The 21825-nt window shown below is 46.6% G+C and overlaps 1 protein-coding gene across 6 annotated transcripts in view; it reads left to right on the forward strand.

Annotated features, from left to right (window-relative positions):
- The window catches only part of Cdep (Chondrocyte-derived ezrin-like domain containing protein), a 729829-nt gene that overhangs the window by 13974 nt on the left and 694030 nt on the right, over nucleotides 1-21825 (forward strand). The window contains exon 1 of one of the 6 annotated variants that reach the window (XM_071661714.1): nucleotides 12873-12920. The exons of the other annotated variants lie outside the window; for them this stretch is intronic. The gene's annotated coding sequence lies outside the window, so the exon portion shown is untranslated. Of the gene's footprint in view, nucleotides 1-12872; nucleotides 12921-21825 lie in introns of those variants that run through there. 6 annotated transcript variants of the gene reach the window in all.

Below are 21825 nucleotides of genomic sequence, written 5' to 3' on the forward strand. Positions count from 1 at the left end.
CAGTTGACGTTTAGCAGATACGTCTGGCCGGGGAGGAGGCTCAGCGCTTTGGGCCCTTCTCTTGGTGCGTCCCTCTCCGTGTGTGCACCACTGGTCAACCATTCGTCTGATGTGCGGATTCCATTCGACTTTCTTTTGTAGGAAAAGGCGTTGGTCAAGGGCCACTGGTGCCCTCCGTCAAGAGTTGCTCCTCTACACTGTCACCCACATCAAGCTTGCTCCTTACACTGCAATAACCACCAAGGTTACTGCAGTATTCGCCAGCAGATTCCAGAGATGTCTGGGGAGGTTATTTACATTATGTATACCAGACTCGTGCTTTTATGTAGGTTCTGATCCGTCGCTTTTGTGTGACCCTTTTTTTTGTGTGTGTGTAGTTATCTCTTGAACCTGTTTTTGCGACGAGACTCTAGAGGCCACTTACATGTATGATGGGATTTTGTGGGTGTTGAACATTCCTCATGTGTGTGTGTGTGTGTGTGTGTGGCTGGCTGTGACAGCGTGTTGTCTCCTTGATACATAATTCCTACAGTCGGTTTGACCATCTCACTCCCCCTATTGTCCCCTCGCGTCCCAGGCAATAGAAAGGGATCATTTAGGCTATTAGACTCTATCACAGGCGATCAGAGGCGACTCAGCAGGGGAGACGAGGCGTCTCGCGTGCTGTGCCAAGGCATAGCCTCGTCTCCTTACCTTGGCAAAACTGGATGTATGTTTTGTCTACATTGCAGTTCGTAGACTCTCAGAAGTAGCCATTGTAGGATGGGGGTTTCGAGTTGAGTATGATTGTAATGAGGCTTTTTATTACAAGTTTTTGATATCTATTGTCCAGATTTTGATCGTGGTCCTTGCGTGTTCCTGTGACCCCCCCCCCCCCACACACACACAGTGCGTAAGAGGCTTCTGAAATTTTATCCTTTAGTATCCTTGGTTATTACTGTCACACACACATTATGGGACATATCATGGAGATATCTTGTGACCTTCTTAAGTTATTGTGAGTAACTTATGGTCCTTGTTAAGTGTCTGTGAGACCTTTAAGTGTCTGTGTACGTCACGTTAAATGTCAGTTTATTTTTATTTTATTTTCATTGTGTTGTTGAGGTCGTAAACGTCTTAATACCTTAACCTCTGAGTACGATAATTCCATCCTCGAACGTGACGGTACGACCCTTTTGCACGACCCCCCCCCCCCCCCCGTTACAATCCTTAGGTATGATGGCGGGACCTTATAGGATTGACCCTTTAAAGAGGTCAGGTCAGAGGTCACCCCACCACCCTTTGGATCCTACCGTCGTGCTCAGGGGTCGGTCGTGCCTCTTGTATTCGACGGGTCGTAACGTTATGGTCGTGACGCGTCGTGCCTCCGTCTTCAAAAGGGTCGTCATGCTGAAGGACAGAGAGAGAGAGAGAGAGAGAGAGAGAGAGAGAGAGAGAGAGAGAGAGAGAGAGAGCTGGAGGTCATGCACGTGTGAGTCATGAGTCTCTCTCTCTCTCTCTCTCTCTCTCTCTCTCTCTCTCTCTCTCTCTCCCTCTCTCTCTCTTCGCCTCTGGTAAATCCGATGACCCTCCCTCCCTCCCTTTCTCCCTTACAAGGTCTACTTCACGACGGAACCTATGTCATTAAGTCTCTCTCTCTCTCTCTCTCTCTCTCTCTCTCTCTCTCTCTCTCTCTCTCTCTCTCTCTCTCTCCCCAGTAGCGTGCACCAGGCCAGCGCACCACCTCCTGAGGTTCTGTGTCATTTAAGTTCCCCCTCCAATACGTGCACCAGGCCAGTCCACCTCCTCCTGAGGTTGGTTAGGTTGGCCGGCCTCGTCGACCAACCAGTCATCCTAGATGGTTATTGATAGACCGAGATGCTGGGAGGACAGATCTCCTCCCACATATCCTCTAGAAATGCCATTATACACACACACACACACACACACACACACACACACACACGTGTGTGTGTGTGTGTGTGTGTGTGTGTGTGTAATTTTGACATGAAGCTTAATTCTGTTTTCATAGGTTCACCATTTTATCAGCGTAACACATTATTTGGGCCTTGGTATATATTGAAACTTGACTATTCTCCGTGTGTGTGTGTGTGTGTGTGTGTGTGTGTGTGAGTGTGTGTGTGTTTGGAGCTGGCCAACGGCTACATAGGCCTACTGATAGGCTCCAGACTGGCTCTTAACTCATGTGACGCACCCACATCCCATTCTGATAGGCTTATTTCCGTTCCTCCAAAGCTGTAACATTTGTCACTGTGAAGAAAGTCGTATGTACGTGCTGGCTGGTGAGGCTCATGGGTCATGTTCTTGTGTAGGATGTTCATGAAGGTATTTTATGCCGTTACTGTTCCGCCTTAACACACACACACACACACACACACACACACACACACACACACAAAACACACACTCACACACGCTGGCCACAGGTTGAAGCACGTGGAAGTGTGGTTTCAGAGGTCGTCTGTACCCGATCTGCTCCATGGAATTGACTGTGGAGTATGGATGATACTTAGATCAAGGCTTTTACGTGTCACCATTTCTCACTGCAGCAGGTATTCAGTCGTACAGGTTAGGGTGAGGGAGGTGTGGCCACCAAGCACTCGTCTCCTCTCGTGTGTCAGCTCCCCTCCCTCCCACCCATCCTCATCCATTTGCCCTTCCTCTCCATTTGCCCTCCACCCAACCACTACCAACGCCCCCCGCCCCCTTCATCGCCCTCCTTCAACCCTCCATGACGGGACGACGCGTCATCAGCGTTCCCCGATGGGTGACGGGTTTATGGTTAACTATGTCAAGCCCTCTTTACCTAACCCCTTCCTCCCACTCACCTCCCCTCCTCTCTCTCTCTCTCTCTCTCTCTCTCTCTCTCTCTCTCTCTCTCTCTGTAGCGTAAAAACCTTTTGGACATTATGATGAAAAGGGGGCTCCAAATACTGAACACAGCCATCAGTTCACTGTAAACCGTAGTGGACATTTTAAGTGAACCAGGAGCGCGTACCGCTCTCTCCCTCCCAAGGCATAGAGGAAGAGAAACTTGAGAAGACATTAAGGTGGACGGGACGATACGTCGTCCTCTCGTGGAGTTAAATGAGAACTGTAACTCACAAGGTGTACCAGATGGTCTGTCACCGTCGGATTCCGGGAGAAATGGTGAGGTTCACGTCTTCCATATTGTTACGTTCAGTATCGTATCAGCTCAGCTGTATCAGGATTAGAACCTGACTGAAGTTATCGTATTATAAAGAAAAAGATAACTGGAGTAACTAATCAAGAAAAAGATAACTGGAGTAATTATCTTGATTTTCGTAACCCTGAAATGTATGGAAAGTAACAACTTAAATTGGTTGTGAAAATATGGTAAACAAATGATAGTTTTCAAAAATCGTAGCCACAATTCCTGAACATTTTCATTGAACTACTTCAGTGTGTGTGTGTGTGTGTGTGTGTGTGTGTGTGTGTGTGTGTGTGTTGTAAACAAATAACATCTTATGTGATGTAAAGTATTTATATTTGGGTAAAAAAGTCTTTGATAAAGTAATAGAGATAGTTCCTGCAGCGGACGTACAGTACTGTTAAACAGAAAACGGGTTATATTCTACTAATATCATGTAATAGATCCGTAGGATTATGAACCTGTCATTAGGGGACGTTATTTAAAAAAAAAAAAACGTTTCCGGATCTAGTGAATGAAATATTTATACGATGTTGTAATAAGATTTAGTTAATGTGATTACAATTGTACAGTAGTCAGTTATACACACAGACGGAGTAACGTTGTGGTAATGCCGAACGTGTGAGAGACATACCCTACGCCAGACGTGTGTGGGATAGTCTCTATAATTTGTTAAGATCTCATTTTCTTAGTTGATTTCTAAGATCGTATCTTGAAGGATTGTGAACCTTCTGCAGCAGTGATTGGAGGGCTTAGCATTACGGATGTCAGGAGGAGAAGAAAAAAAATTGTTGAAAGAACACAGTAAAAAGGGATCTTGAAGGCAGTGATAGAAAATGGAGGAGTAAGAACGAAATGTGTAGTTAAAGGAACAGTCGAAGAAGGGAGGAGGAAAGAAAAATGTTTTTGTTGAAGTAAGATTATTTCTGTTGTATGTTACATAAACAAAAAGTCTTCTTCGTTGGTTTCATTGTTCATTATTGATAGTGAAATTCCTCTTACCACGGGAAGGTGAAACAAAAAGTCTTCTTCGTTGGTTTCATTGTTCATTATTGATAGTGAAATTCCTCTTACCACGGGAAGGTGATTGTGTCATTTATCTTTGCCACCAGCTGTCATGTAAACTCTTGGAGAGTGATTGGTTAAGGAGTATTTCCCACCCCCCAGTGATTTTAGACTTCCAACTTCAATTTTCAATTTTATGATCCAGGAAAACCGCCCGAGATCTAGTTTCGAGCAAGTTTTTTGCCGGTAAACTTGGCGCCCCCTCTGGACGTAATTAGTGGAGAGTCAAGAGTTTTGATAGCGTCATTAAGGGCATGTGGTGTATGTTGAGGCCACGAGGTGGCATGTGGCTCATGTGTCTTACATTACCTTGATGACTGGGCGTTATATGGATGGCACCCGTGCCGCCCACTAGAGGTGTGGCAGTGGGTGCAGGTGTCTCCCAGAGGTGCAGCAGTTGGGGGAGGTGGGTTCCTCCCAGAGGTGTGGGTGCAGCAGTTGGTGGAGGTGGGTTCCTCCCAGAGGTGCAGCAGTTGGTGGAGGTGGGTTCCTCCCAGAGGTGCAGCAGTTGGGGGAGGTGGATTCCTCCCAGAGGTGTGGGTGCAGCAGTTGGTGGAGGTGGGTTCCTCCCAGAGGTGTGGGTGCAGCAGTTGGTGGAGGTGGGTTCCTCCCAGAGGTGTGGGTGCAGCAGTTGGGGAGGTGGGTTCCTCCCAGAGGTGCAGCAGTTGGGGGACGTGGGTTCCTCCCAGAGGTGCAGCAGTGGTGGGAGGGTTCCTCCCAGAGGTGCAGCAGTTGGGGGAGGTGGGTTCCTCCCAGAGATGCAGCAGTGGTGGGAGGGTTCCTCCCAGAGGTGTGGCATGAAGGGGGAGGGGGTGTGTCGGTGAGTGCCAGATGACCTCACCTCACTGTGGCACCGTGGCTCTGCCACCCGCCTGACGTCATGCGGCCGCCCTGTAACATGACACCCAACACATGTTTCATATTCTCAGTGGTGACGTTGTCATATGATCCTGGCGATGGGTGTGCTTGCGCTCGTGTGTCACAGCCCCGGGACTGTTGTTAAGAGCACACGAACTTTGGCTGTGGCTCTGGTGACTGAAGGTTCATTCATTATTATCATAAAGGGGGAAGCTGTGGACGCAGGATAACTGGCGTACAACTGGAAAGAAAAAAGAAAGTACAGAAGATTGTGTTTTAACATCGTCTTGCCAGGTTTATGGAAGACTGTGGACGCTTCAAATGTATTACGTCTTTGTCAGTCACACGATCGACTCCGTGATGAGTTATTTCCCAAGAACAATCATTGTTATTGTGCTTTTTTATATATATATATATATATTTCCGAGTGTTGTAACCAACGGTTATGGCTCCCCCATGACACGGCAGACAGATAAGTCATTGTGTACATGCTCTTCGTTATCATTTATTTATCTTGCTTAGGTTGTGGTCTTCGACGAGGGGAAGTCTTTTCCCCTGCCCTTGGGATGGTCTTGGACAATGAACGCCCAGTTACAGGCAGAACTTGTTGCTATTAATGAGGTCTTAAAGGATTAGAAAAAAAGGGGAGGGGGAGGGAGAATTCCGAATGTGAGATGATGATAAAAAAGAAATGTCTCGTAAATATTCCTTTGTCAGAATGAAAAGAGAGGATGTTGTTCACGAAGCTGTTCTTACTGAGGACATTTGTTGTAATGTTTGCGATGTAGAAATTTAAGGGAGGAAATGTTTACATTCCTCTGTGCCCCTGCACATGTTGGTGTGGTTGAGAGTGAATTTGGCAGATACTCTGGTAAGAAAGTGGATGTAAGAGGAATGAGGGTTTCATGTCTCCAAACATATATAGGAAACATAAATAAATGTCAAAAGGAGAGTTAAAGAGAAGCTAAAGGAAAGAGAAGATATTAAGGGAAACATGATTATTATATTATTACTATTATTGTTATTATTATTATTATTATTATTATTATTATTATTATTTTTATTACTATTATGATAGTTTTACTAGTATAACCGCTGGACTCCTATTTCGAGTTTTTCGAGGGTCTGTAGCCTCAGGCCTGCCCCTACCATCAGTAGCAGGGAAAAGATGGACTCCTTTGGATTCTATAAGTTCTTCGACGAGATTGTAATCGGATTGAAGTGACTTTTCACCCGCAGCGAAACCAAGAGCAGTCACATCCCGCCATTAAAGATGGCATCCATTTTCTATCAAACTTTTGAAAGTGAGATTGAATTGGACGCCAATCTCTGTAAGTGTATTGACGTGACTTGGAGCTGTTGGTACACTTCTTCAGTATTTATCCTCCTGACAAGCGTTGGTAGAAGTCCAGACGAATATCTTGAGAGAATGGCATCTAGTCTTAGCTGGAAATTCCCTGCCTGTGAGTCAAATAATGATCGGCGTAAACAGTTAGGCTGAGAGCGATGGCGGGCTTCACCACGTCCGATCCCGGAATGGCAATACTGCAGGTGGTGATATAGGTTCCCATTGATATAAAAGGGGGAAAAAAAAAGTAGGACAGACTTATGCAGATGATGTACAACATCATCAACATTAGTCTGCATTTTATAGGTGACAGTTCTAGGAAGCCGGGCGAAACCCGTGTTAGGGTGCGTAGATAGGCTTCGATAAACGCTACGTGGCTAGGATTGTATTCGCACGGTTGGCCGTTAATGGTGTTCTCTTTATGTCTTGATTGTCTTTCTCCTCTCTGTCCTATCCCTCCAGTCAACCAGTAAGTAACCCCTGCCATCCAATTACCCGTGTATTCCCCCTGACATCGTCGTCCTTTGAGCAATTGTCCTTCCCCTCTCATTGTCCGTCCAGCTTATATACTCAGCAGGGCCGGGGCTGGCAGCGTTAATAGTGACTATCCGAGTTGAGTGGGTGTATCGCGGATACTTAATGATAATGTCTTTCGCTACGGTATTATCTCGTGGAGCGCCGTCACCGTGGTATTATCCTGGTGATGAAATTTTTGTCGAGGTTCAACATATACACGATGGTGGAATTTTGACATCTTTTTTTTTTATATATATTACATTCCCCCGAGTGTGTCATTGTCAACTGATGAGGTTCAACGGCCAGGCGAGATGGAAGAGGGTGCAGGTCTTTGTAGTAAGATCGTGTGTACAGGTCTGTGTGAAGGAAGCTCCTTATGTGTGTGTTCCAGTGAGATGATGATAGCCCTGCTGAGGCTAGGGCAGCCAGTGGTCGTGTATGTAAGGTGGGCGGGTCGAATTGTTGGAGATCGTGTGACGCCCTCGGACAGACGAGGATGGACTTTGTTTACATTTTGTATTTGAATTGCGATTCTTAAGTTCACGAGATTCCACATCTGGTAGGGTCTTATGAAGACTTACGTTTCACTCTATGACTGTGTTACATATTATTTCGCCCTCCCCGCACCATGACTGTTAACTTTCATGATTCTAAGGTGATCTAAGGATGTGGATAACGATAGATGACTCGTGTGATTTGCCTTGTACAGGTCATGTTACGTTAAGGCATGATGGATGACCCGCGTCTTCTGTCACGCCTTTATAGGTCGTGTCACGGTAAGGGGGTTATTGTCTCGTTGCTTCAGGTGATAGTAAAAAAGTTGCTATCTCAATACATGTATGTCGTTTTATAAACCTTAGGGTAAGGAAACTTTTTTTTAACTGGTATCTAATTAGAGCTATAGAATTTGTAGCCTGGTAGGAGGAAATACCTGTTCCATTTAGTTATTGACTTTGGGGATTTTTATTGATGTAAAACAAGATTTCAAATTTTGCATATGTTCAGTGTATATATATATATATATATATATATATATATATATATATATATATATATATATATATACACGTTGTGTTAGTGTTCCTTACAATGATAAGGATGTTTAGACTAATGCTCGTATGAGAACTGACTCTGTTTCCTAAAGCAGTCAGTTACGTATTCCCGAAAGAATTTGTTATTCAGAGAGTTATTTGGATGTTAATCCCAATATCAGAGGACAGAATTAAAACGCTCATCTGTAGGCTCAGGGGGGCACATCCCGAATGATAACCCAACTAGTGTGTATTGATCTGGTGTGATGAACATGTAGAATAGCAAGATTCAATTTTTCAGTGAGACTTGCTAGAATGAAATGTCAGAAATGCTCGGGCACCACAATAGTAGTTTAAATAACATGTTAGTCACTAAGAATTTATGTGTAGCTGAATCTTTTTTCAGACTACAGACGTCCACGAGAGGACGTAGATGGTGTGGATAGGAAGGATTTGTTTTGTATGCCTCTTTAGGTTAGACACAGTGTGCCCCCCCCCCCTCTCATCTCTATCCGTGAGGCACGAAAGTAGAAGAGACCAGTTCCTCATCTTCCTGGGAGACAGACCGAGGCTTTGGATAATTGTGAGTCATGGAGCAGAAGTTGACATGTGGGGGAAAGAATCGTGATACTCTTGTTTGGTCAGAGCCAGGCATGAGTGAGAAGGGATGGTGTTGGTGGCGTGGTGGTGGTGGTGGTGGTGTGGTGGCTTTAATTAAGGCAGATGTTGTACACGGTTCGTCGGGCCTTAACGCCTGGCCGGGGACTGTGTCTGTATACGGCATGTAGAGATAGTCGTAATGGTTGTGGTAGTCTTGAGAGAGAGAGAGAGAGAGAGAGAGAGAGAGAGAGAGAGAGAGAGAGAGAGAGAGAGAGAGAGAGAGAGAGAGAGAGGTTTTGATGGTGGGTGAGGGAGGGAGTGGCGGTGTTGACGGCGTTGAACGTTAAAAGGAGGTAGTGGTGACAGGCGTCGGGCTGTGAGTGGTGATGGTGTTGAGAGAGTGAGGGGGAGGTAGGTATGGTGGTGGGGGCTGATGGAGACGGTGATGGTAACGGTGGGAATGAGAGAGGCGGCAGTGTTGGTGGTAGTGGAGGAGGTGGCAGGCCTAAGACTCCGGTGGTGGCGCCTGCGGTGAGAGAGCTCGAAGGGGGAAGGTTTCCTTTTTTTCCCTTTTTTTGAGGGAGCGTGTGTCCACCAGGCGGCGATGAAGCTATTTTCAGGTGGTGGGAACAGCTGCCTGCTGGCGTCGACGGAGGCAGGAGCCTGGCTAGCCATCTACGGCCGGGCGTCGGGACCAGATTAGCGCCGGCGGCCCCTGGACGGTTTGGGGCGACGGGGCTCGAGCTGTGTCGGGTCGGGTGAGACTGGTGTGGGAGAGGGATGGAGGAAGAGGAGGAGGGAGGGAAGGGATGGAATGTGTATGTGGAGGAGAGGAAGGGATGGGATGTGTATGTGGAGGAGAGGAAGGGATGGGATGTGTATGTGGAGGAGAGGAAGGGATGGAATGTGTATGCGGAGGAGAGGAAGGGATGGAATGTGTATGTGGAGGAGAGGAAGGGATGGAATGTGTATGTGGAGGAGAGGAAGGGATGGAATGTGTATGTGGAGGAGAGGAAGGGATGGAATGTGTATGTGGAGGAGAGGAAGGGATGGAATGTGTATGTGGAGGAGAGGAAGGGATGGAATGTGTATGTGGAGAAGGGAGGAAAGGGATGTAAGGTGTATGTGAAGAAGGAGGGTAGAGGATATGGCGATGTCGGTGGAGAGTTATCCGGGGAGGGAGTATAGCAGTGTGAGGGAGAAGGGCAGGGGAACTGTAGCAAGAGGAGTGGGGAGGCAATTATGTTGGGTTAGGGAGAGGAGGGAGGAGGAGGAGGAGGTGAGAGTTTTTATTCAAGGGATGATGGATGTGAAGGGGGAGAAAAGTTCCTAAAATCACGTCGCGATTGTTTGAGGGAGAGAGTCTTGAAGGTACGTTGGGAGAGGGGGGTGTCTTTGCGTTAAGAGTGGATGGTGGGAAGGTGAGGGGGTCAGACGGAGGCAGATCCGTGCTGGTGTTTTGGTGGCGAGGCGGAGAAACTGCAGAAGTGAGCTGCAGTTTCTTGGAGACGTATCACGTGGGTGGCATAAGACACAGGACGCGATTATAATCATCGCACAACACCAGGCGCAGCTCACATCTGTGTCGTGGCCGTGAAAACATCGTAATATTCATCTCGGTTGTCCTTGAAATTAGTTGAAGTTTTCTGGTGGTTGGGAGCACACTTTTTGGCCTGAACCCGTGTGGGCAGTCACTAGTGCTCATGCAGACGTGGGAGTGGTTTAGGGCCGGGCTTAGAAAGGTTGGAGGTGAGTGTGTGGTTTGTTATATGTGTGCCGCAGCCTGGCCGGGGTCAGGTTTAGCTGATGACTACCAGAGACCTGCTGGACAGCTGTACAAAGATACAAAGAGAGGAATTACTTACATTACTTACGTTACTTACTTACTTACGAGTACTTACTACGATATTTTGCCAAGGTGCAGGGCCTGCCCGTAGCGCTCACCGCTGAAAAATGTAGTTGAGAAGAGCGAGTCTTGTGTGTTGAATGTTGTCAGTAGTTCATGAAAGGGAGAGATTGTATACACGTGTGTGGACTGAAAGCCAGCAGCCCACGTTTGGGTAAGGCAACAAGAATAGACAGCTCCCTGGGTCAAAGGAATGACACTTGATAGTCACTGAAGAGTTGGCTCACACTGCACAGCCGTTACTACTAACCCTCCCTACACCCAGGCGGGTAGTAGCGCTAATATACCTCCCTGGTCCGTGGCTGCCTGCCACCTCCTGCCTACACACAGAGAGAGAGAGAGAGAGAGAGAGAGAGAGAGAGAGAGAGAGAGAGATCAGAGCGAGTGTAGCGAAAGCAGCGATGACTTCAGTCAGCGCGTCTCTCCCGTGTGGCGTGCTGTTGTGCGCTAACATCATCGGAGAAATGTCAGGTCTGAGAAGACGTGTGCAAAAGTCCTCTACAGCCGTCACTCTCGATTCAGCCAGACGTCTACCCGCTTAGCCTGAGCAAAGGAAAGCCTGCAGAACTGGACCCATCAACGTCGTATCACACACACACACACACACACACACCGCCTTTCGCATCGAACCGAATCTTTTGGCTAACAGCGGAGGCCATTTAAGGTTCTATGGCTTTTTGTGGGGGAGGGGGGGGGGGGCGGCGAAGCACCGGGGTTACATCCACAGCTAATCTACTTATTTGCATTTGCATCAGTGGTTCTGCCAGTGGTTGGAGTAAAGGGGATGGGGTATTGAACGGCTCGGGCTTGCACGCGGGAAAAACCTTCACACTGGAATTCTCATTTCAGTGTCTGAGTTGATTGTTTATTTTCCGGTTGAGAAATGACCGACTGCGAACAGTCCTAACGGTTGATTGAAGCAGCGATTATTTCCGATGGCGTTGGTATATTTCATGGTTGACCTTACCTGACGAATGTACTGTGTCAGTGTACTGTGTGTACCAAATTTAGAAATTTTAGTTTCTTTTATTGTTTTTCTTGTTTTGGTCGTCATCATCCGCTCCCATTCCCAGGTCTGTCCTCGCCCCCCGATCCTCCTCGCCCGCCCACCACACTCGGCACAGGGTTAAGAATTAACAAGGTCGGTGTTGGAGGGCGTAGGGGGAGAATGCTAGGCTAATGCCATCACTTTACTTGGATGCCTTCCCGTTCTCCTTCGGCCCACGGGGAACGGTGGAAAGAAATGATATTACAGGCAATAGAGTAGGCGCTTCTGTCGTGTGGTTATCAGATCTGTTGTGGTGTCAGACCTCGTGGGTTTAAATGTCGTTCCCTGTGTGTTGTGGTGTCAGCCATTGTTATATAGGGTGTCATTTCCTGTGTGTTGTGGTGTCAGCCCCTGTGTGGTGTGGTGTCAGTTCGTGTGTCCTGGAAGGATGCTTACGTGTGTGTATGTGTGTGTGTGGTGAAGGTAAAGTGAGTAACATACATGACCATGATCACGCTGATATTCGTCAGGAAAATTCCGAAAGTCTTCGTCATGAAGTGGGGCCTGGTCGGTGAAACTCCCTCGTCTGTGAGTCAGGTGCCACTTTAGGGATTCCTTAACTCCCTCGTCAGGGATCCCTCGAGGAGCAGAGATCCACCCCGGTGTGAATCCCGCGGCGACTCCTTAATATTTTGCATTTTAAGAGGAAAACAACAAGATTTTGCAGAAGTCTCTTTAAGGAAAGCAGTTTTCCCCCAGCTCCGACCGTTGGGCTGCCTTAAGTGTTTCCCCAATGGTAGATATTTAGATTCCTCCAAACTATGAATTCTAACAAGGTCTTTTGTGGTAATTTGGCTTTTTTTTTTTTTAAACCTTGCTTTTCGGGGAAATGATAAAGTGTTGAGTGTCGTTATTTATTCACACTTGCTTTAGGTTCATATTTATTATCCCAGATCCTTGAAACTGTGTGTGTGTGTGTGTGTGTGTGTGTGTGTGTGTGTGTGTGTCTGTGTGTGTGTGTGTGTGTGTGTGTGTGTGTGGAGGAGTTGTTTTGATTGTCCTTGTGTGTGTGTGTGTGTGTGTGTGTGTGTGTGTGTGTGTGTGTGTGTGGGATATGAGTCCCAGGTAGTTCTGTAAACGTAAGTCCTCTGGAAGCTGTGACTCTATTTGGATTACCCTCATTAGAAACATACGGTAATTCTGTGTATATTTAGACAGTGATGTTTCCACCCAGATTGTTAATTTCATACTTGAGTATATTTTTGCCCTGTTGTAATGAAAGGCTTGAGGGGGATAGTTATTTCGAATGAATGTGTAATAATCTTATATCTGGATATTTATCTTCTAATTTTTTTTTCTTTTGTTTCAGGTGAGTTGTGCGGGGACGTGCCAAAGCTGAGACAGAAGAAGCAGTTGGATGTGAGCTGCAGTTTAAGGTATTTCCATCTGACACCTTTTCGAGACGTCATTGGGAAAATGTGGTGACCTGACTGTTGTGGGAGAGATGATGATGATGATGGTGACTGGGTGGAGGAAGGTCACTACCGTGTGCCAGGCTTCTCTGTTTGGTGTGATAGATAGATCTTTAGTGGTGTGGTGAACAGACTGATTTTTAGGTTTGTGACAGACGCATGACGTGCATAGTTTTTAGGTTTGTGACAGATGCATGACGTGTATAGTTTTTAGGTTTGTGACATGCATGACGTGTATAGTTTTTAGGTTTGTGACAGACGCATGACGTGTATAGTTTTTAGGTTTGTGACAGACGCATGACGTGTGTAGTTTTTAGGTTTGTGACAGATGCATGACGTGTATAATTATTAGGTTTGTGACATACATGACGTGTATAGTTTTTAGGTTTGTGACATGCATGACGTGTATAGTTTTTAGGTTTGTGACAGACGCATGACGTGTGTAGTTTTTAGGTTTGTGACAGATGCATGACGTGTATAATTATTAGGTTTGTGACATACATGACGTGTATAGTTTTTAGGTTTGTGACAGACGCATGACGTGTATAGTTTTTAGGTTTGTGACAGACGCATGACGTGTGTAGTTTTTAGGTTTGTGACAGATGCATGACGTGTATGATTATTAGGTTTGTGACATACATGACGTGTATAGTTTTTAGGTTTGTGACATGCATGACGTGTATGATTATTAGGTTTGTGACAGATGCATAACGTGTATAACTTTTTTGGCTAGATCCTCGTAAGATTATATTTGAATATCTTTTCTAATCCTACGCACACACAGTATTTCTTACCATTCGATACCTCTCTCCTGTGAGGAGGTAGCGCTTCTATCAAAAGCCGTGTAGCTTTTCGCTGTGGTATAGGTAAGTTGGCAGGTGTTTTCAGCGTGTGTTTGTGATCACTATTTGTGATTACTATTTATGTTTGACGGGCAGAGAGTTTCACACTCTGCGTTGCCCCGTGTACTTAACCTTGTATATGGATGTACCATGTCCTTACTCCTATGTATGAATGCACACACACACACACACACACACACACACACACACACACACACACACACACACACACACACACGTCGTGTGTTCCAGGTACCCACTCTATCGACCAGCCCTTAGGTAAGGGAGGCTGAACAGCTTTGTGTGTGTGTGTGTGTGTGTGTGTGTGTGTGTGTGTGTTGTGTATACATTACTGTTTTTTAGACTACGTTTGATGACAATAACAGTTTGAGGGTGTTGATCAATTTTTTTTAGACAAGGTCTTCTTACATTGGGTAGGTACGGGAGGTGTAGTCGGGCCGTCAAAACCTTATATGGTTTTGGTGAGCATCTTTAATTTTTCCCCCCCCCCTCCCACCTTTTCCTGGTGGCTGGTGTTTGTGTGATGGGTGTTGTGAGTGCCACTGGACTCGACCATTTCTTACCCCCCACCACCACTCCTCTCCTCTGCTGGCCTATTGCCACTCGCGAGTGATTCCCATTGTGTCGTAAGACAACTCGTTGTTCTTGACGGCTTCCCCCTAGGTTTTCTGAGCGTGACGCTCAAAGGCCGAGTCTGTTGGATGCACCTGCTGCTGCTGCTGCTAGGGTAGCCGTTGTGTTGTGCCCGCGATAGCCTGTCTCTCATCTTCCGTGGTCGTTGATGCTTCTCGTAGATCCTCGTGTGTGTGATGGAGTTAGAAGGGCGGTTGCCCTGACGTCAAGCCTGCATTATTGGCGTCAAGCAAATCTAACGTATTGATTTTCTGTTCGGTTCCGTTTTTTCTTTTTTTTTTTGCTTTTAATTCCTGTTCCGCCTGAGATACTTCCAGTTGGGGGGGGGGGGGGGGGTTCGGTTACTCCTAGAGGCCTCTCGAAGTCATATCTACCTTATCTGTGTGAGATGGAAGTGTTATAGAACTGAATTTGGATCTGGGGCGGCCAGGCCAAGGTCAGTCATATATCAACTGACTGTTATATTTTCTTTGTTGTATCTCCCTTGATGATGTGATTATTACACGAAACTGCACTTGGGAACTTATCGTGTTTCATTTTCCCGTGGACTCATAGGAATATATGTATGTATGTATATATATATATATATATATATATATATATATATATATATATATATATATATATATATATATATATATATATCTCAGTTTCCCCACATCACTTTTCCCATTATCAGGTAAAGTCCTCCATTTTCCATTGCTGTTTTCTTAATGAGAGTGTTTAGACCGTCCTAGTAAAAGGGGTTAAGTCTTCCCGCTCATTCGAGGGAAACATTTTCGTTTTCGTAACAGTTTACGAGGCGTTTGGTTTACACCTCGCGGGAAACTGATATACTCGGCGAGTCCAACGTTGGAAGACTATAAGGGAGGTGAGCGACGCAAGACGAAAACTTTTTTTTGTACATCGAAGTTGTCGTTGTGTTCAACGGTGAGGCGGAATATCTTCCTCGTACACACACACACACACACACACACACACACACACACACTGACGCTCTAGAGATGTGTGTGTGTGTGTGTGTGTGTGTGTGTGTGTGTGTGTGTGTGTGCGTGGTTGAGGTACCTCTCCCCAGCTCTCACTCACTTGGTAGGTAGGTAGAAAGGTTGGTGGTAGGCAGTACGTAGGAAACCATTTACCAGGGAATGTGTATTACCGGTATTACTCTCTCTCTCTCTCTCTCTCTCTCTCTCTCTCTCTCTCTCTCTCTCTCTCTCTCTCTCTCTCTCTCTCTCTCTCTCCCAGCCTGGGAAGTCAGCGCCGGTTGTGTAGCGAGCGCCAGGATTTTATTGGCTGTCAAGTGTCACTCCTTTTGGCCCCGGCCACACGTGGGCTGCTGGCTTTCAGTCCACACAATCAGACAGTCTCTCTCTCCATCTCACCCACAACGCTTGGCAACACGAAACTCATACGACTCGTTTTTCGTAACTAGATTTTCTTGCGGTGGGCGTTACGCGATAGCCCAGCTTTTTGACAAAATCTTTAAGTACTCTGTGTTTGTATATATATATATATATATATATATATATATATATATATATATATATATATATATATATATATATATATATATATATATATATATATATATATATATATATATATATATATAAACTTAGATGTTTTGTATCGTTCTTGTTTGCCGTTTCTCGCGTATTGCGGTAGCGCCAAAACTGACGAAGAACGCTGTAGCTGTCATGTATGATGCACCGAAACCAGCGTCCACCATCGAGTGTAGGACTCGAGGACTTTGTTTAACACGTATCTGCAGTGCGCTTAACTAGCGAGGTTATTGAGGATACGTAGGCCCGGAGGCCACAGCAGACTGATATGAGGGAATAGATAGGAGGTGCTTCGCTGGTCGTCCTGTAGAGATAAAGACCTTCCAAAATTATATGGCACAGTTGACTCTAGGTAAAAAGGTGTTGGTTGTGGGTGTATCGAGGTGGTCGGGTTGGTTCGTGGCGCCTGGATGAGCTCAGCTGGCAGACCTGAGTGTTGGTTGTGGGCGAACACCTCTTATCTTGCCCAGCCTCCAGTGTATCGGGTGACGGGCGTGCGCCGCCCTCCGCTACAACATGGCCTGCGGTGACCCACCGACACCACTCCCTCCCAGTATCAGCTTGTTCCACCACACTCCTGGCCGCCAGCCCGGGGGCGAAGGATACGATGTATTCCCGTGTTCTGGAGGAGGTCACGTATTCCAGACGGCCCCAGAGAAGTTGTTTTAGAATACTTTCGAGGAAGACCTGATTTAGTTTCCTCGGAATAATAATTGAGCGGGCCGGCTGCCGGTGATGCAGTCGTGTGGGCTGACGCAACCAGCTGCCTGATGAATTAGGGAGGCTCGGTCGCGTGTGTGAGGGGCTCAGGCGGGGAAGGGAGCCTAATCTCGACGCCATTCTCGCACTTTCCTCCACCCGATGTACCGGGGATTTGTCACAGTTACACGTCTGTAGAACCGCGTATGGCCAAGTGGAGGGACCGTAAAGGATCTTGTACCTAACCTGGGGGGTTAATCTACCGATCGAGACCAGTTTGTGTACAGCGGGTGAGAGAGAGAGAGAGAGAGAGAGAGAGAGAGAGAGAGAGAGAGAGAGAGAGAGAGAGAGAGAGAGAGAGGAGAGTCTTAATTACGGCCACGTTTCGCATTAGTGACAGTGACATTTCACGTGCCTCCCCATACCCCCGCCTCCCGCCTGTTTCCCTCAGCTGTGTTGGTTTGGTTATTCCAGCCTTTCATTTTGTCCTCTCCGCAAACAAGATCATTCCATGACATTATATACTTCTTGTGTCTTCTCCTCTATTTGTAATGTCTTTCGTCATGATGGATGAATGTTTGGATACGTTGGTCTCGGGATGGTGATTACAGGTGTCGCGTGAACCGCCCAGAGGGCGCGCCCCTCACCAGTGATGCCCTGCGTCACGTTGTTCGATAGTGGTTAAGTGGTGTGGAGATCTCCAGAGAGTGGCCTGGGGTTCGCATCTCCTCCCGTGTGGTTGGTGGTGGGGGTGGTTCATCGTGGCCTTAACCACCCTCGTAAAATGCTTTTTTTTTTATTTTTTTTCCTCATAGTTAATGGTTCTCGTCGCCCCTGGCCGGGGCCTCTTAACCTCGGTATTGGATGGGTTCTTAACTCCTCTTAATACTGGATGGTGTCTGGGCAGCCCTTTTGGTATTTACGTAAAAAGAGAGAGAGAGAGAGAGAGAGAGAGAGAGAGAGAGAGAGAGAGAGAGAGAGAGAGAGAGAGAGAGAGCGTTTTTTAATTCGTGCAGTTTGTTTTCGTCATGATGTAACCCCATATTTAACCCTGGTGATCATGATATTAGCATAATGGATTCATTTGTAAAAGTTTCTTGCTCCTCTTCCTTGCGTCTTCCGACGTGACCTTTGTCCTGAGGGAGGGGTGACGTCACAGTCATTTAGTGGGTGGACGTCAGGTTTGTGGGCGGTAGGTCTGGGGCAGCTGTACTAACAAGGCTGGCTTTGGGTCGGCGTCGTAGTCGGGCGGTGCGCGAATTCACCACCGCCACGGCAGCTCGTGTTATATCAAACGCTTCATTATTGCTGCATGAGGGAGAGGGTGTGTGTGTGTGTGTGTGTGTGTGTGTGTGTGTGTGTGTGTGTCCTGTTGGCGCTTTAGCCTATCTAGAGGTATTTATGATGTGAATTTGTTAAGTTTATGACCCAAGAGTTGTACCACTCACAGTAGAACACTGTGTCGTAGGCTTTGAAAAAGATAAAAAAAAAAACTTTTAGGAATAGGTCCAAACAGATCCTGCAAGAAATGGCACTACACCTCATTGATGATATACCCGAAATTATAAAACTGTGACCACGTTTTGCATGTAGCAGGTAAATATCCTGCATGAAAGATCGTGTGGAAATCTATGCAATGAGAACCAACTTGGTAAAAGTTTGTCGTAATTACCTGGCTACTGGAGTCTGAGAAGGGACCACTGTGATCTCCGTAGTCCCCGTTTACCCTCCCGCTCGCAGGATGAGGACCGGGTGCACGGTGAGTGAGCCAGTGATAGCGGCACGAATCAGTCAGACTCAGTTGGTTGTTTTCCTGAGCGCCGTCCTGCCCGAAGAAGGTACGGGTGGCTCTGGCGTGGGTGTCGGCGGTGTCCTCAACCCCTGCTGGCTGCTACGTAGGTGGATGTTGTGTGGACCCAGGGGCTCGCCCCTCAGTCCCTGGTTGTGTGTTGGGGGCCTAGTGGTGCGTTGTGGTTGTACAGGTGTTAGTGTACGGGGATAGCGGTATATACATATGCTGGTGTATACTGATGATGATATTGTTCAATTGTTGGTGTATAGTGATGATGGTATTGTTCAAATATTGTGTATAGTGATGATGGTATTGTTCAATTGTTGGTGTGATGACAGTATTTTTCAAATATTGGTTTATAGTATTGATGATATTGTTCAAATATTGGTGTATAGTGATGATAGTGTAGTTCAAATATTGGTGTATGGCGATGTTAGTCTTGTTTAAGTGTTTTTTTCGTGTGTATGTATCGTCCTGATGGTATTGTTCATGCACTGGTGTCCAGTGATGGATGGGGGACACACGTGTGCGACCATTAATTTCCTCGGCAAGTTCGACGGCAAGTTAACTTTTATTATTGTTCAGTCGCTGTGTTTTTTTGTTTACCAGGGGAGCAGCTCGCCCGGCGTGTGACATGTGCGTCCACTGAACCCATCACCCACACTCTTGTGTCATCCATCTTCCTTTCCGCCAACACAGGACCGATCGTGTCAGATGCCTGCCTGGAGACCACGTCCACTCTCCCTGGGACAGTATGTGACACACCCTGGGACAGTATGTGACACACCCTGGGACAGTATGTGACTCACCCTGGGACTATGTGACACACCCTAGGACATTATGTGGTACACCGTGGGACAGTATATGTCACACCCTGGACAGTATGTAACTCACCCTGGGACAGTATGTGGCAAACCCTGGGACAGTATGTGACACACATATACATACACACACACATCGTCTAGTCATACCATCCCTCCACATTCATCACCATATCTACAAAAAATATGGAATATAAAAGCACTTCATCTCTGTCAAGGCCTGCAGTCTTCGGGTCTGTTATTATTACCGTCCCAGAAACACACGCTCTGGGGTGGCAGGCAGTCTGCCTCTTAAGGTCGGAGTGGATAAAACTGGATTACTTTATAAACTGGGTGACTCAGCTGTTCTCGGCGTCTTTTCGCTGAGATATACAACCTTTTTAACAGCTGTGACAAACCTCTTTTTTATTACTTTTTTCCTTTTATTTTAGGGGGATCTTGACGATTTAAAGTAGATCACGAAAGCACGGCAATTCTCGCTGCACACGAAGGTGCGACCCTGTAGGTTAGGGAGGGGAGGAGGGGAGGTGACGTCGTTCGTGCTCCAGGGTCGTATCTCTGTGGCTGCAGGAGTGACCGTCAACTCAGAGCTTAACATTGACGTATGACCTGGTGTGTGTGTGTGTGTGTGTGTTGCGGGGCGCGAGCTGAGCGAGGGACGGGGAGGGAGGGTGTGTGAGAAGGATGTGTGTGGTTGCGGTAATGATAACTACGGGACTGGCAGCAACATCGCGAGGCACATCATCAGTAATCGTGAATCGCTCGCCAGGCAACGGGGTAACGTGTGTGTGTGTGTGTGTGTGTGTGTGTGTGTGTGTGTGTGTGTGTAATAAATAAAGGAAGGTTTATTGAATTCAGGCAGCCATTTATCTGGTAATATATTGTTGAGGAATTATATAATTGGGTGGAGGGTGGGGGGGGGGTATAATTATGATTATTTAATTGATCACAAAAGAGCTTAAAAGATCAAAGTGGGGTTCGATTCTTTTACGCTTTCGATAAGCAAATGAGTGAAGTGTATTTACATATTGCTAGAAGTTCTGCAGAATAGATTTGATAGTTGATAATTATACATATTGTAGTGATTTGCTGAACTTAGTTCATAATTATACCTGTAGTGGTGATTTGTTGAACTTAGTTAATAATTATACATTTAGTAGTGATTTGTTGAACTTTACGTGATGTAAGGCTATGTACTGGTTGAATTTGCTGTCGTATATGTTCACATACGTTAGGTATTTAACGGTAAACATAACGTGACGTAAAGTTTCGTAGTGGCTGAACATAACATGGTGTGTAAAGTTACATAGTGGCTGAACATAACGTGATGTGTAAAGTTACACAGTGGCTGAATGGCAGTATACTGTGTTGACATACATTACGTATTTAATGGAGAACATTTAGTGATGTAAAGCTACGTGCTTGTAGAACAGCAGTATCACTACGTTGACGTGTGTGTATAATGGTGATGGATGTGTTCGCGCTGGTTGCCTTACAGCAACACAGGAGTTGACGTACACAGAACTGTGGGTGAACTTATAAGCTGTTTGCTTGCTTAGCTGTGCCGCTCCTCATGGATTGTTTATGGCTTTCACAGTAGTGTGTGTGTGTGTGTGTGTGTGTGTGTGTGTGTGTGTGTGTGTGTGTGCCGGTCTCATCCACATCTGGACGTGTGTTTGTCATGAGTCATGTGTCACTGGCTTGGGGTCCCCTCTTGAATAATATCCCCGGTGGTTCCATCATCCCAGGGGACGGGAGGTTGATGGTAATGCCTACTCCCTCAAGGTCCCCAGTTGGGTAGAGGGGAGGGGCGGCTCTCCTTAATATTTACCCAGAGGTTCTTCCTCTAAATTTAGCCTGCCATGTAAACCTCTCCCCGTCCGGCCCTGGCAGTGTGGAAGTCCAAGGAGCGTTTTAATCCCGTGCCGTCGGGGGGTTGTGGTCTCACGGTCTTCATCAGCACGGGGCTTGCTCCTTCCACAGGACATACCCAGTCTTCTCTCACATGAGTGCGGTGAGGTGAGGTGCGATCCTGCTGCAGTGGATGTGGTCGTGAGTGACGGAGGAGGGTAGAGGCGCGGTGTGCTGTCCACCGGCTGGATTTGTAGCCCTCTTTTTTTTTTTCGTCTTCTTCTTTTGTCGCTTATCCGCCATACTTTCCCGTCGTCGACTTTTTTCGTCTGTGCGTGTGTGTGTGTGTGTGTGTGAGAGAGAGAGAGAGAGAGAGAGAGAGAGAGAGAGAGAGAGAGAGAGAGAGAGAGAGAGAGAGAGCTCATCAGTTCCACAAATGGCGTGGGATACTGACGCACGCGACTTGGTGTGTGTTTAGCTCACGTCTCGAATATACAACCTCGTGTTCATGACGAAGTGGTCTCGGCTCACGTCTCGAATATACAACCTCGTGTTCATGACGAAGTGGTCTCGGCTCACGTCTCGAATATACAACCTCGTGTTCATGACGAAGTGGTCTCGGCTCACGTCTCGAATATACAACCTCGT

Source organism: Panulirus ornatus, chromosome 5 (genome assembly GCF_036320965.1).
Source record: "Panulirus ornatus isolate Po-2019 chromosome 5, ASM3632096v1, whole genome shotgun sequence".
Classification (NCBI taxonomy): Eukaryota; Metazoa; Arthropoda; class Malacostraca; order Decapoda; family Palinuridae; genus Panulirus; species Panulirus ornatus.